The sequence below is a fragment of the Helianthus annuus genome, chromosome 4, assembly GCF_002127325.2.
Source record: "Helianthus annuus cultivar XRQ/B chromosome 4, HanXRQr2.0-SUNRISE, whole genome shotgun sequence".
NCBI lineage: Eukaryota > Viridiplantae > Streptophyta > Magnoliopsida > Asterales > Asteraceae > Helianthus > Helianthus annuus.
The window spans coordinates 34301526-34315387 of NC_035436.2; the positions used below are offsets into that span (position 1 = coordinate 34301526).

The 13862-nt window shown below is 38.6% G+C and overlaps 1 long non-coding RNA gene across 12 annotated transcripts; it reads right to left on the bottom strand.

The window, feature by feature from the left end:
• Positions 1–1179: 1179 nt before the first annotated feature.
• On the bottom strand, positions 1180–8283 carry LOC110936112. Of its 12 annotated transcripts, none has more exons than XR_002589740.2 (16): positions 8032–8283; positions 7372–7470; positions 7119–7231; positions 6865–7016; positions 6168–6758; positions 5732–5929; positions 5373–5624; positions 4922–5093; positions 4507–4609; positions 4216–4335; positions 3992–4063; positions 3783–3850; positions 3543–3687; positions 2991–3459; positions 2098–2225; positions 1180–2000 (listed from the first exon to the last, which is right to left on the bottom strand). It is a non-coding gene; the product is annotated as an uncharacterized LOC110936112 (long non-coding RNA). The 12 variants fall into 12 exon arrangements; XR_002589735.2 differs by having other exon boundaries at positions 5732–5959; positions 5990–6758; XR_002589732.2 differs by having other exon boundaries at positions 5373–5446; positions 5524–5624; positions 5732–6758.
• Between the last annotated feature and the right edge of the window lie 5579 nt (positions 8284–13862).

Below are 13862 nucleotides of genomic sequence, written 5' to 3' on the forward strand. Positions count from 1 at the left end.
TTTAGGTTAATGTCATTGACAGCTTGTTGAGCACAAGTGCTAGTCTTCGTGACGAGTTATTGAAAGGGAGGTCGAGAGATTGAAGAGATTATAACCGACACTTGGGCTTGGGGACTTTTTTTATGCAGTTTGTTTTTGGAAAATTCAAGTTCAGCAGTAGACTGTAACTGCAGGCGGATAACCCGCTGGAGGGTAACTTGATGGGAGATAACCCGCCTGCGGGTAATCGGTGGATAAGATGGAGTTGTGAAATTTTCATGTGAAGTGTTATTATATGGGTTGATGCAGAGGTGGTGAGTCTCCATCAACGGAGTGTAAATGAAGAGGACCGTCATCATCGGAATCTTCATCGGAGTGAAAGTGAAGGTGAGAGCCGGAATTCGAATGCGAGTGGTGATGAACGGTGGGTGGAATTCTCCTTTTCTTTGTGGCGGAAGGTTGATAAAGGAAAAGTTGCTATCTTTTTATGTACATGTTCCTATGCCTATTTCAATAACTTGCAGCATTGTTATAGCCTTTGTGTAGGGGTGCTAAACGGGTCGTGTTCACGGGTTGGTGGTCAACCCAACCCGTCCCGAACCCGAAATTTCAGATGAACCCGAACACGACACCAACCCGAAATTTCAGATGAACCCTAACTCGACCCAAACCCGAAATTTCAGATGAATCCGAACTCGACCCGAACCCGAAAATCGTGTCATACATATGAACCCAAACACGGCCTGAAAATCGGTACCGGTACAAGTATTTGCTTTTATGGTTTTCAATTGATATAAACAGATGTGTCGATTGCCAGTATTGTACATTAATTTCAATTGATGCCCGATTGACGGTCCACACATCACCTAGAGTTGAGAACTGTTATTGATGCCCGATTAATGATTTTATACTTGCCTTGAAGTGAAGAAAGAAACATGTGTTATTGTGGTGATTTGAGAACTGTTTGTTGCATAATATTTTTTGGTTTCTGGGTGGTGTTTTATGTCAAGTAACAAAAGACTATCCTGTTGTACCATTATTAGACTTGTATTTATTTGTGATGTTTTATGTCAAGTAACAAAAGACTATTCTGTTGTACCATTTGTTAAATGATCAGTAGTTATATTTATTTTTTGGGCGACATGATCAGCAGTTAAATGATGAAACATGCAGTTGATTGAACTATAGAACAGCATGTAATGAACTTTACATAACCTGTCATTCTATTTAATAGGCTTTCAAACTTTACATTATAATAACAAACATGTATGATTTCTATACTAAACCAACAGAGCATGCTCATATATACCGGGTCCGGGCCCGCTGGTTGGGTATTGTAATGTTGTGAAACGAACATGATCCATGACAAACAAATAAATTAGAACAGCAGTGTAGAGGCGGCTGCTGCTACTCATATACCATGTAAACCTCAGAAAGTGTAACCATCTGAAGAAGTGTTTCCGCAAAATGAAGATCCTGCATCTCATACCTGACAGACAAGACTCAAGTGAACCTCTGAAAGAACACCATCTGTAGAGTTTACACTGATCTTTCGGTATGCTGGAGGCGTGTAGACGACACTACTCCCTGGATCCCCAAACCCTCATATCCAGCATCGTGTCGAGATCCACTCTTCTTCAGTGAGAACACAGTTTGACTTTCTAAAGAAGTCAACTATGTAAACTCAACTCCATGAAGACACAAGTTGCTTGACAAAGGATACATAACAACAAAATTAGAATGGAAGAATTTTCCCCATTCCGTTGACATTTGCAAACAATCCTACAAGATCCTTTCTATATGGTAGATACGATCTCCTCTTTTCAACTTCATTTTCCGCTCTTTTTTGCACGTAAAATTGTTCGTGAACCGGCGTTTGCGCCTTCCACCTCCCCCCAACTTTCGTTACCTCACCCAAATTCTGCTTTTGCTTCGGACTATCCACCTTCTTCAACACCATCGACTCCTTACCTTCGCTAGTACTTTACCCGTCCGGTGAACGGGAAGGTTAACATCAAAATCTAAAAAAAACCATTTTGCTTAAATAAAATGGACTGATCTAATGGAATGATGGCAATAAAAAGATCCCCTTTTTCTAAATGAGTAAAGTAAACCAACCGGATTCTATTGCAGATGTAACATAAAACAGGTCAAATAAAACCCAGTTCTTCTATTTCGAGTTACCCGCTTCAAAGGCCTAATTTGAGGTGGAACTGGCCTTGTTAACTTTAATGTTATTGAGATCCCTGCCATAAGAGTAAAGCAAACTTACAACACAAATCCAAGCCAAATCACTACTTCAGAATAAAGTACAAAACTCAACTAATCAAATGCACCATTGACCATAACTTACAAATTCATGTGAAAACTAATTAACAAAAAAGATCGGTAATTTAGAAGGGCGGAGAAACATACAGTCTAGTAAGATCCAGCAGATTGATTACAAATTTACATTGGTAGGATATAGGTCAACAATTGACACCCTATAGTAACTAAAAAGACTATCTTATAAGGAAATAACATCAAAAACTCCTTAAACCATTTTATTAAAAAAATATGATTATAACTGGAATAAGTTTTCTTTTCTTTTTTGATTAATTATAAAAAAGATTAAAAAAAAGGAAAAGGTGGTTCAAGTCAACCTGACATGCCCGTTTGTAGCATGCTGTTTATCCGTTGCCCAACCCACCCAATGTGGCAACTCTAGAAATTAGCATGCCATAGAGGAAGGGCAAATAGTACCATTAAACTGCTAAAAATTCCTACCTTCCAGAACTCTATGGTTTTATCATTAATGGATAGCAAAAAAACATGGCATTGTAATATATATGTCAAGCAAAACATGTATGCCGTTGGCGATTTCAGAACAGCGTGAAGCCGTGAACCGATAAAGATATTATCACTAAAATCCAAATTAAAAGAACAATTACAAATATTATCATTTAAGTAAATGTGTAAGAAGGCTTCAAGAGCAGAATTTAGAAAATGTAAATTAGTGATTAGTTGATTACCACTCTTCATCATTTGTAACACAAATAACTGGGATGGAATGATCGTTGTTTGCGATTCCAGTTGATTGGCTTTGGAACTGAAAAAGAAGTCAGCCATGAATCATTGACATGAAATTTTGCAATATGCTATAAACACTTAACTCCACCACTCCACGTTCAACTTGTAACTTGCATCACACGTGCGCTTCCAAAAGACTCGGTCATCCTCAACGTCCACCATGACTCAGATCCACACATCTCTTGACCTTTAGTTGGACCTGATCCATTCAAACCTGCAACCGTAATCATGCTCCGATGACCCGCCTTATTCTTGGTGACCCATTTAAACTAAACGGTCAACCAACTCGACCCGTACTTGACCCGTAATAACCCGCAACATCAAGACTAACCCAAAAATGGTTACAGTGTATCCTCGTGTTCCATTGATGATGATCGGTAGAGCGTGGCGCAATACGAGAAGAGTCATAAACTGCAATTGAATTATACATAAAAAAACTACATTTTGATGGGATTTTAGTGCTTAGTGGATGAATTAATATTGAGATTACATACAATTATAGCAAGTACACAGCAACAAATCAAACTTTTGGAGCTAAGAGTGATATACTCATCAAAGTTGGGTTCATCATCACCAGCATAACCCATTGATGAAACCCGCAAACTGTATAGATCCCGACCGGAAATCTCCCAATTACCCCTGAAGTGCGAAATGAAAACAAATGTGAATATATTAATAGCTGCAGTCTAGCAAAAAATGTACATAGATGAAAATCACTAAGGTCAAAACGACACCTGAAATTCATTGGAATGCCATCACAATGGAATAACGGAGGTGGTGATGTATATCCGGGCTTGAATGGCTGAAACTCGAAGAAAAACAAAAATATAGTATATTAATCATATAGCAGTAAAGATAAATCAGTTTGATTCAAATGACAGAATAAAATCTTTTAAACCGTTTTTTAATTAATAACTAAAACGTTTGTTGGTTGAGGACAAACCTCGAGGCAAATTTCGCATATGGTGTTTCCCTACTCGTTGCACCACCTTTGCACACATTTGCGATAGGCATACTGAAAACATATTGAATTAAACAAAGTGAGTTATTGATATGCAGTTGATACAAGAGTTGTAGAGCACATATTTGGAGCAGCCAAATAAAATATAAAAGCAAGTAGGTTAATAAAAGCCAACTAAAATAAAACTGACGTAACTTTTGATTCACCTCGTCTTACAGGGCCCATAACTCATGGACAAAAACAGCAAAACGGGCCAGACGTTGTGACAAACGACATAGGCACAACTCTCGGACTAGATTCCAATTTGAGGGCTTCCATGATGCCACCTGCCATTTTATTCCAATATAAAGGCACTGCTGGGATATTTAAATCCAAACTGCTTGACACATGAGATGAATAATAAAAACACAATATTGGTTCATGTCATACGAAGATATTGAAGTTGATGGTTATAATATAGGATCCAACAAATTCTTAAAATGGTATTAAAAAAACACCTGCTGCACTTTAACCTTGCTACTTGAACCACCTGCTGCACCCTCGTGCGAGTCAAAATCCGCAAGACCATTCTCTAGTGCCCTCACCAGATTTTCGAAGTATCTGTGAGTCAATTTAGTCAAATCAGTTAACTTTATTCTAAAACAATTAAATTTCTCCTCGGTGATGTCTTTGTCTTCGTTTATAATATAAGTTTGTAGTTTTTTAGCCTCTTCGATTTTCGGTATGTAATACCCGTATTCAACTATCTGTATCCATGCCGAGGAAAAAAGACACAATAGATCGCAAAATATAACACATACGTCAAAAATAGTTTCGATGATGCCATATGCACCAGAAAGAAGTAATAACAATGGCTTGTACAGCCTTTTTCCTCTTAAACTATACTTTAAAATCTAAAAAAAAAGCACAAACCTTGCTATCATTTACGCAGATTTTAAATGGAGGGTACATGAGGGTGCTCATGTTTTTCTTCCTTTTGCATAGATCTGCAAAGACACTTCCATTTTTCATTCAAGAAATAGTGAAACCAAAGGCCTCTGTTAATCTAGGAACTCGGCCCACTTCCAGTGTTATGAAAATCCATCTGCAACCCATAAAAATATATATGTCGACTTTTATGATGATGTGAAAACCGAAGTAGAGATTCGGAAAGATATGACAGGTGGTATTCATCATGTTTCATTGTGGTATACTTCCAAGCATCTTTACTACAGTAGTACAGCCACTTCATGTTTCCGAATGACAATAACCAGTGAGAAGAAGCACAATCATAACCGCTAAGAATGTTAATTGTCGTTGAAATCATCATGTATGATTTCAGAATGGTGATTGTAAGCAACAGAAGATAAAACGGAAATGGTACCTGCGCAAAGTGTAACGACTTCGAAAATATGAGAACGCAGCAACCGATCAATAAATGACCTTCTATCAAAAACACTGAAAAACCCCAATCTGTAACAGAAATCAACCTAGATAGCCATTGGAGAAGAAGACGACTTCTGAATCTTACTCACCAGTCTCATTGGGTACACCAGAATCTCTTTTCCCGCGGACAACTCCGCCTCTAGTCCGACAATTTCCCATTGGTGCTCTCAAACAACATGAACAGCGAATTCTGTAATCAAAATAATCACACACAATTAAACAAAAAAACACACCCGCATGAACAGAAAAACAAATATAAAAACAATAACCTAATCAAAATAAAGAAAAAAAACTTACAAATCAAAAACATTAAACAACAGTTGCATACGATTCTCCACACAAACCTCTGTTGCTAACCCCAACTAACTAACAACCTCTGTTGCTAACCCCTGTTAACTAACAACCTCTGTTGCTAACCCCTGTTAACTAACAACCTCTGTTGCTGATCCACTGTTAGCTAACCACCTCTGCTGCTAATCCACTGTTATTAACAACCTCTGTTGCTAACCCCTGTTAACTAACAACCTCTGTTGCTAACCCTTGTTAACTAACAACCTCTGTTGCTGATCCACTGTTATTAACAACCTCTGCTAACCCCTGTTAACTAACAACCTCTGCTGCTAACCCCTGTTAACTAACAACCTCTGCTGCTAACCCCTGTTAACTAACAACCTCTGTTGTTGATCCACTGTTAGCTAACCACCTCTGCTGCTAATCCACTGTTATTAACAACCTCTGTTGTTCATCCACTGTTGATGGATCCACTGATTCCTAACAACATCTCCATCCACTGCCATCTAAACCATCGATCATTTACCCGTATCACTCACCTTCCCGGAATTCCCAAACCCGCTAATCGCAGCATTCCACCAGGAACAATTCGACTCGACAAACCCCCTTCCGAAATCCCTCTTCGCCCTTCGAATCCCCACACAAAAATCGCCATTATCCGCCCTCAAAAACACGATCAAATCACCCGCCACCAACGTCTTCTGGTTGACAAAATTACTCCAACCAGTTGTCAAGAGATGCCTGCGAGGCGTACCCCGGTAAATATGCTGGAACTTCCACAACTTCCCGTGAACATCCTTAGCCACTATGTTCTGAACCGGCGGCTCCGCCGTGTAATCACCATTTATGCTCTTTTTGAAGTGTTTCCGAAGCTTCATCTTTCGGCTTTTGAACTTTGACATCTGGGTTTTTATTCTCTTGACGATTCGGCTTTTCCTCATTGCTCAACTGACCCGACGATGCACTTCTTTCTTTGACCTTACTGGTTACATTGTGTCGATAATTCAACGTGTCATTAGAACTGACTATCCATCTGACATGTTTAATATGTAGCTCAGATAGAGACATACCAATAAACAAAACAAAGATAAGATGAACTGACATGTTTAATAAGAAAATTATTTTCTAATTAGTAGTACCTGGATGTCGATGTCAATATCTTTCATCTTGTGAGTGACTCTAGAAAGATTATCCATAGTTGATCTTCAATCAGCCAGACATTCAGATTCGCCCACATCTTGTCTTCGAATTTGGCTTGTGAGTTCATGTAATCGTGAACTTTATTCTCAATCTGCAACGAACCCACATCAAGAAATTTATTAAAACAGTAAATTAACAAAATTAATTGTGACTGTTTTGACAACACAAATCAAGAATACTCAACAAAACTAACCCGGATTTGTGACTTTTTTTTGACAGTCCACATCAAGAAAACAGAGGGTTAAGGATTCTACAAATTGCTGTAAACTGAGATTTTGTTCATCAATCAGATTCATCTCAAATTTCCTGATAATCAAGATGTCAATCAGAAAACATCACCATTTATTACTCAAACAAACGAATTGCCAAGTCTAATTACCAAGAACCCTATATGCAGAATTAAGATTAATGAATTCCAAACATAATCAGAAGGAGATTTAACTTACCCATGTACGATAATGAAGCCATACGATGGCCTTTTGATCTCCTTTTCGCTCCCAGAACCGTTAGCCAGCAAGATCAGTATCCACCTTTGTTGCTCCATACTACACACATGAGATGAATAATAAAAACACAATATTAGTTCATGTAGTACCAAGATATTGAAGTTGATGGTTATAATATAGGATCCAACAATTCTCAAAATGGTATTAAAAAACACAATGAAATGCTATTGAAAAAACACAATGAAATACTATTAAAAAAACACAATGAAATTGATCAAACACTTGATAGGCAGCCACTTTCTTAGACAATTTTGACCCATTTAAGAGGCAGCTTTGACCCTGAATTTGAAATAAACACAAAATCAACTTCAACTTCAAAACACAATATATGAAATAATACATATAAAATGGGAAGCAATTAATCAAACACCAGGTTGCCAGGTTGGCAGTTTGAATAGATATTCACGGAAGTGAGCGAGAATTCAACTGAGTGGTGAGCATGGTGAACGCCATGGCTGCAAAATCATGGTTGCTTCAATGGTAGAAACTATCAATTTCCACCACGAGCCCTCCGGATTTTACCCCGTCAAGAGTTGTATGTGAAATTGCGAACCCTAAATTCTAAAGCGAAGTTACCAAAAAATACGAAACTGACAGTACCTGAGGTTGAGATTTCACTTCTAGGGTTTCCTCATGTGAAGAAGCAGCGAAGTCAAGTGGGAAGCAGTATCGGTTGATTGGCTGAGGTTGAGATTCATCAGCACGACATGATAATCACTTCTAGAAACGCCGCAATTGAACTGATATGTTTCATCTTGTTGATCTGGGTTTATTGATTTGGATTTGTGATTGTATCAATTATAACCAGCAATTGAATTCAGATAAATTTTAGACAGAGGAAGAAGAAGATTTGAAAGTGAAGGAGGAAGCGAGTTTATATGTATAAGGGTGTACGGGGCGCAATCGGGGAGTGGTGCGGTGAACGATTTCCCCGATCGGGAACACCGCCGCCATCCCCGCGGGGTCCCGAATCGGGGTTCAATTTGGGTGGGGGGTTACCGCTTGATTTTGCACATCGTTCGAGGAATATGACCGTTGAACGGTCGAATTTTTTATAAAAAAAAAAAAATCACTTTTTTTAAACTAATATAAATACCCAACTCATTTTCACCCTTTTTTTATACACAACCCATCTCATTCTCACCCTTTTTTTATACACAACCCATCTCATTCTCACCCTTTTTTTATACACAACCCATCTCATTCTCACCCTTTTTTTATACACAACCCATCTCATTCTCTATATTTTTTTAAACTCTCCAACCACACCCATTATTTTTTATACTATCCAACCAAACCCCATCCACTTTTTATTTTTTATACACCGAGCAATGGAGAACCGACCCCGCGAGGCCAAGAAAAAAAATAAGGGGCGGGTATCGAAACCGTCTCGAGATGGTTCGAGCGGTGCAAATGCTCAACCACAACCCCCTTACGGATACACTTCACAACCCCCGTTTTATTTCCAACAACCTCCACACCCCTCGTTTTACAACACCCAACAACCCAATTTCGGCTATTTTCAAAATTTGCTATCAATGGACGCTCCTCCTCAATCCCCCGCCTTCGACCCATATGCTTATCGTTCTCCACAAGTTCCTTCAAAATTTTCTAGTTTGAATGTATTTTTTTTTTAAATTTAATGAAATGTCTTTTATATAAATTTTTAAACATCAACAAAAAAAAAATAATAATTTTGAACTCACCTAATAGGTGAGTGCCGCCATCAAAAAGGGGAATTAGGGGAGTGTATTAGGTGAGTTGACGTGGCACCATGTGATTGGTTAGGTGTAATATGGGGGACTCACCTATTAGGTGAGCACCCCTTACACCCTAAGGGCATGTGTAGTCATAAAGCCCTTTTGGGGCGTTATGCGACATGTGGCGCGCCATGTGTGCGGGTGGGCGTTATGGGGCGTTATGCATTTAAGCCCGTAGTCATAAAGCCCCTACCCATCAATACCTAATTATTAATTTTCGTTTTTATTAAACAATTATAAAAACATTAACCTTTTTTTGATTGGTCCAACCTTAATCACCTTCCTCCCTCACGCCGCGAAGATAATAGCGCCTCCCCCAAATTTCTGAAACATGGCGCCTAAGGGGGTGGTGTGCCCGGCGCGATAATGGCGCTATAAGGGGCTATACCGCCCCACTACGTTCAACCTAATTGTAGGGGCAACAGTTGAGGGAGCGTACCCACGTACCGAGAAACATGCAGAAAACTATGGAAAACTTAACTGGCGTTGAAAAAAATAACTGCCAAATTTTTTGGGTTTGAACGGATGAGATTAAATCTTGGAGATAACCGCCAGGATTATTACGGTCAGGATTAACTAAAACGTGGGTTTGACCGGCGGTTTCTTAGCGGCGAACAATATATTAATAATTGCTATTGAAGAAGATTATTAGGGGGAGCGGGGCACCCTCGGTGACCCCGTGCGGGGACCTATTTTGCCGAGCGGGGGCGGTGCCGCCATCTAGGCGGGGAGCCAAATGGGGGTCCAATTTCGCGGAGGAGGCACCGAAGAAGGAAGGAGAGAGAAGGTGGGCCAGCCTTTATTTCAACCAATGAAAACTTTTCTTTTTTTCTTTTTTTTTTTTTTGAATAAAAAAACAATTCCCTAAGAGGGGTGCATCCCGTACGTTTTTGGACAAGAGTGAAGTTATAGAGGGGAAATGACATGACAACGTATGATTAGGTTACAAAAAGTTTCCCCTCACCTCATTAGGGGTGCCCCCTTCACCCTTACCGTTACACATTGCTACCATACACGTTGCTATCAGTAAATTTTGCTACAAAAGGACATTTTTAATGAAGACATAGGTAAGAATCACACTAGGAGGTTCTTAAAAGAAGTCAAAGATTGCTATTAGCAAGTTGTTGTTATGCCTTAAAAGTAGCAGAGTAGATTATATATTAGGATATCTTGAATTATCTAGAGTAAATTATAAGTTTTGTCCTTTATGTTTGTTCAAAATTTTAGGCGATGTTCTTTACCTTAAAAATTGATGAGTTTTGTCCCTAACGTTTCAAAATCCTACACGTTATGTCCTTTAGGCCTAACCCAGTTAAATTTTAATGATAAATCTAATTACATAGACCCCACATGAGGACAAATTTGTCTTTTACCTTTTCAATAAAAATATTAAATATATATTTATAAAGCTTTATTTCTCAGTCAGTCACTCTCCCTCACCTCTCTCTCTATATCATTCTCTCTCTAAAGACACCACCTGCCACCACCATCTACCACCCACAAGCACCGCCTTGTACCACCGCTTTTGACCACCCACCCTCACTAACCTACCCTCTCTCTATCCATCGCCCACCACCACAACTCCAAACCCCCAAACAAAACAAACTGAAAAGGCAACACCACCGCCACATCCAGGAACCCCCCCTTTCTGACCCCGAACCGTCGCCACATGACTATCCGGCGATTTAACTCGACTTCAAGAACAACTAGAACCCGATCCGCCTCCTACACCACTCTTTTCGACCCAGATCTGAATTTTCAGCGACTATTACAGTCGGCGTCGTTTCCTATTCTCGAGCAGTTGTTGTAGAAAGCTGAAAGGATTCACATTTGAATCTGAAATAGACAAGAGTTTCAGGCTAGTTATTGATTGTTGCTGAATAAACAAAGAAGAAAATAATAAGCAGGGTGTCGATATTTTCAGAGTTGAATATCGGATTAAAGATTGTAGGTTTTGATTGCAGCGGAATAGAAGTGGATATGAGTTTGGTTCGAAGAAAAATTTGAACCGAAGATAATCTGATAATATCACGGATCGTTTCAGATCTGAATTGTTTTGATCCGTTTCTGATTCGTTGTAGTTGTAGAAAGCTGAAAGGATTCACATTTGAATTTGAAATAGACGAGAGTTCAGGCTTAGTTATTGATTGTTGCTGAATAAACAAAGAAGAAAATAATAAGCAGGGTGTCAATTGAATTAAAAGATTCATAGTTGGGTTTGTTTTGTATACCAAATAAAAAAAATGAGGGTGGGAGGTGGTGGCGGCGGGTGATGGCAAGCGGTGGTTGGAAAGAGAGAGTGTGTGTTGGTGTGTTTAAGAGAGAAATTGTAGGATAGGATGTTCTACTTAGGTTGAGGCTTGGTAGTAATCGGTTAACTGGGGTGGATTAGATTGAATGTGGTGGTTGATGGTGGTTGTTAGCGGCGGTGGAAGTGGGTGGTTGGTTGGGGGAAAATATGATGACAGTGAGAGAAAGAGAAGATAAAGTTTATATAAAACCTTTTATTTTTTTGATTTTATACAAAGAGTCCCTCATTAAAAGTTGTTTACACAATACCCCCTAAGAAGGTAAAAATACTAAAATGCCCTTTTACAATCTGATTTAACAATAAAAATCTGACTAAGTTAGGGCTAAAGGACATAACGTGCAGGATTTTGAAACATTAATGACAAAACTCATCAATTTTAAAGGTAAAGGACAATGCTTGAAATTTGGGACAAACATAAAGGACAAAACTTGTAATTTACTCAATTATCTATTATCATCTAGATTAAAATGTAACCGGTCTGTCCCTAGAATAAAAAATATTTCAACTTAATTATCGATATAATTCTAGTAACATGCATATGACATTCTACATTGTGGTTAACAATTGATCAATTGTAAAAGGCGCCTTTGAGAATTTCTTTGATGAAGTTTGGCATCCAAAGTGGGCTCTTGAGTGTTTTGGTATTATTTCTGTTAAATTTCAAACCAAAAATACAATCATTATAAGTAAGCACACTTGATCTAATACATGTGTAGTTGCAGATCTAAGAGTTTTCATCAGTGAGACTTAAACAATTGTCGATTAAAATGGGCCAAGCTTATGTCAAGTAAAAAAAAAAAAATTAGATGGTAGAAAACAGATAAAAAGAATTCTTGTACAAATTTTATATGTTAAGTTCGAATTTTGAAGAACTATAGGAGGCCTCCTCGTCTCCCTCTCCGGTATAGTCAATTGGCTTCGCTCCTATCCTATTTTGAGAATCAGCACTTGGCAACGAATGGATCAAGAAGGTATATAGCAGAATTTTTACATTTAAGCAAAACAACACCATCCTAATCTAAACACTGCTTTTCTTATGGGCTCGAGGCGACAAGTAGCCTACTTTGCTTCCTCAATTGCTCAAGGGACAAGATGAAATAAGCTTTTGTGGAATGCCTTTCTGGCGAGGCTTTGAGATTAAACTAATATCTTTCAATTTGAAGTAGTGTGTGGTACGCCTTCAATTCAATAAGCATACACCGGCCAGAATAGTTCTCATGTCCCATCAGGTAACCTATTATTGTTTGATTCCTTGCACGAGTAAGTTAAAGGGGGTTGTCGGCTTAATTTATAGTGAAATTGCCCGTTCTTACCCTTACCGATATCATCGATCCTAAGCTAAGGAGAAGTGGCAGCGAAAGGAGGATTTTGATTGAAACTAGCACCGAATTCTCCACATATTTAATGATGACACTTTCATTCTTGAATCGAATAACTTATGAAGAAAGGGATTTCCTTACTACTAGAAGATGACAAGCCTAGGTACAATGCAAGCATGCTAGGCTAGAGAGTCTTCCACGACCTTCTCACAACACCCGTAACCTCGAATCTATCCGGAAAGAAACTGCCCTTAAAGTAGTAATATATTGAAACCTCAAACCCTTTCTGTCAACAAAATCTAAAAGATTAGCGGGAAGGAGCTCTCGCTCTCTTCCATATTCAATTACCGAAGCGGATTCTATGCATTAGACTAACTAGAGTTCATGATTTCCTGTGTGAGACAAAGGAAGCACAAATTTACTTAATCCGCGAAAATGGATATGAAAGACTTGTCCTTCCTCTCAAAAGAAGGTTTGTTAAACTACATAAAAAGAAATGTATATTGGCTTTTTCTTGAGCTACACTTTCAACTACTATCAAATCCCCCTCATCCTTCTTCTCCCTAAGAATTAAATGAACCAAGTTCACCTATTCAAGACGAGAGTGAGGAAAAAAACCAACAAGAAACTTCCCCCTTTTGAGGTATTTTTTTTCATAGGCTTGTGGTCTAAGAGTACCCCTTCTGCCTAATCATTGTTTAGAAAGTAAAAACAGAATTCTAAAATTTCTTAAACTAAACTTTGTTCTTTGACTTCATTTGTCTTCGTTAAGTCCAGTTCAAAGTTTAGTGTATCCATCAGTCAATGGCATTTTCTTAGCTAAACGTAGATCAGAAAATAAAAACTTTTACAAAAGTCCGTATTTCACGACTGTAACAAAAGGTTATCCGATGCAAATACTTTATCCAACGCACGACATCAACAAAACGAGGCATGAGAACCAAAGCGTAGGCAAGTCTCTCTTTTCCCTTCCGCTTACTGAAAATCTGGGTAACATGCTAAAATCCTTGTTAAGTGCTAGAAAGCCTACCTCTCTCTTTT